Here is a 2,807-nt window from a genome sequence, read left to right on the forward strand (position 1 = left end):
TCATTTGACAGATGATAAGAAAAATAACTTCTCTTAAATTTGGACATTGTGTTAGCTGAATCGAAATACGGCAATTCAATGAGAACATATTTAATGATCACACTTCAGCCTGGGCCGTAGACCAGCAACAATGACACACTGAGGTCATTCTTGATCCAGGTGGTCTACCATGTGCTGCAGAGACCATCCAACCTCTTCGCCTGGGGTGAGGTGGAGACACCAGCTGGAGACCCCTCTGCCAGAGGAGAGGAACCTTGGAGCGCCTCCTAAGCTGCTGTCCAATAGCCCAGGGAGGAAGGACGCTACCGCTGGCCAGACGACCAGGTCCTCCTGTGGGCCAGAGTGGATACCATCCATACCGTACCATCGTCCACAGCGAGAGCCTTCAGCAAAGAACGCCATCGCTATCACAAGAGCCGGGTAGAAGTCAGCGGCAGACTCCTGTAACACCTCCTCTGGCCTGTTGGCAACACCGCACGATTGGGAGCTGGGAGTTGATCTGGGGAAGCAGCTCAAGTTCCCTGAAGCGGTTGGAAAGACACCGTTGAGGCCGGACATCGTTCTTCTCTGCGTAGCCTCCAAGCAGGTAATTGTCTTGGAGCTAACTGTTCCTTGGGAGGAGGCGAACGACAGGAAGAGAGCTTAAGGACTCCGAGCTCGTGGAGGAGTGCCGGAGCAACGGTTGACGGACCAGACGCCAACCCATCGAAGTGGGAAGCCGAGGTTTTGTGGGCCAATCCCGATGCAGGGGCTACAAAATGCAGGACCTCGCAGAGACCAGCCAGCGAAGGGCCATCAAGTGGGCCACCGACGCAGCAGAAGTGGTGGACCGGGAGGGGAGGAGGTGTGATTGTTGTGTGATCCCAGGTCACATCACTGACCAGGCCTCCAGGGGGCAGCAGATGGTGAATCTGAACAGGTCAGACGTGCAGCTCGCTCACACATTGGAATGAGTTTCTGTGAAGAAAGACCATTACAGTTGTTGTCCTTGAACGAATATTTTCCAACCATCCGCTCGACGGGTGTTAGGCAGTGCAAGTGTTGGGCACAACAACAGCAGACTTGAACAGCATATTCGCAGTAACCTGAGGCAGCATTCTTGACAGTTGATGCAACAGCGGGTCCTAGAATAGAAATGCATTTGTGTAGACAGCGAGATCCACTCAGGAAAGACAAGTGTGAGTCAGAGGACCAAACCAAGCAACATTGAAATTCATTCCTAAATACATTTTTTTTTTTTTTTAAATCTTGACAAAAAATAAATAGCTTTCTTTGTGCCAAGTTCACTGAATGAGTAATTCAAACCATTTACTCATTATTATGCATTACAAACACTGATTATTATTCATAAAGAACTATCATTTAAATCTGCTTTGTGTTGCGGTGATAAGGAGGGAAAACAGATGATTTATTTGGCTGCACTGAGGCAACTCGTTGGTGTTAGAGTCTAATAAGAAGAAAAAGCTGCAGTCTCCACACGTACACTGTAATACAAACCAGATGAAACCTAGTTCTTGCCTTTTGCACAAATTAAGAAGCAAAAAAAAATTATCTCAGATGAGGCAGATGAAGGCTTTTTATTTGTTGAAACTACATTTTGTATTTCTGTTTTTGATCTATTGAACGGTGAGAATGGAGAACACCTCAGATAACACGGCTTGAACTGGGGGGCTGGTGGAGTCAGTAAAGAGGGACAGGAATAATTAGAAACCATGTGTCCCACTACTTTGAACAGTGAAGACCGTTAGGTACTTGTAGCGCTGTTAGTTAGCATGAGTAGTACGTCAGTAATAATTACAAGCAGGTGTTGAGAAATCACAGATCCAACTGATTGATCAGTTTGTTCAAACTTAGCCAAGAGGATGGATAAGCAGTGTGTCTGCCTTCCAAACCCAGCACTTCTACTTTTAGAGACTATGATTGGATGGTTTCTGGGCTTTGTGTGTGATGAATGATTTTTTTCTAATACAGGACAAGTGTGCTCTCTCTGACCCGTTTTAGTCAGGACAGGAGCAGCGTTTTGAATCAACTGCAGGGACGTGATGGATCTATAGGGGTCGCCGGACAGAAGGAAAATACAGCCAGTCAAGACAAGAGGCACAAAACACATGAACTAGTTTCTCTGCATCCGCTTCAGACCCAATGACTGTCAGGCTTTGAAAATACTAGTGGAACAAAGTCAGTCCAAGAGGCTAGCTTTGTTTCAGACACACAAACTGGCTAAAACAACTCAACGGTTTCTGAAAGCAGTACTGGAGCATGGGGCAAGGCTACTAACACTAAAGAAATGTGGACTCTGTACAGTACTCTGTCATCTTGGACTCTTGTTTGTTTATTTTAGTTTAAGAACAGAAAGTTGCGTGAGAGCGTCAAAAACTTTTAGCCGTATTTGAGAGGTTTTTCCAAGCTGAGCTGTTAGAAACGCAGCTACTGTTGCATCGGTTCTGGTTCTCCAGGTCATAGAGACGCCGCTGCTGTTGCATCGGTTCTGGTTCTGTTCTGGCCGGACTGGCGGAGACGGTTGGGTGTCATGTGATCATCTATTAAACGTGCATAACGACACACGTCTAGGATATTTGCATTGATGAATACCAACGCGTGTGCCTGCAGTGATAGCGACAGACTGGTGAATCTAATTCATAGTCTCTGCACTCAGTCTCTACACAATGTGACAACGTAGGCAGGCACACAACAAGGTTTCAGAGAGATAAAAGAATTTGTGAAAAGGGAAAGAAAAAAAAAAAAAAAAACACTGAAAAAGATTTTTGAACTGCACATACGAGCCTCTGCCAGTGACACCACACCAA

This window comes from Nelusetta ayraudi, unplaced genomic scaffold, assembly GCF_046127955.1.
Source record: "Nelusetta ayraudi isolate G7.1 ecotype Tasmania unplaced genomic scaffold, CSIRO-AGI_Nayr_v1 ptg000097l, whole genome shotgun sequence".
NCBI classification, from domain to species: Eukaryota; Metazoa; Chordata; class Actinopteri; order Tetraodontiformes; family Monacanthidae; genus Nelusetta; species Nelusetta ayraudi.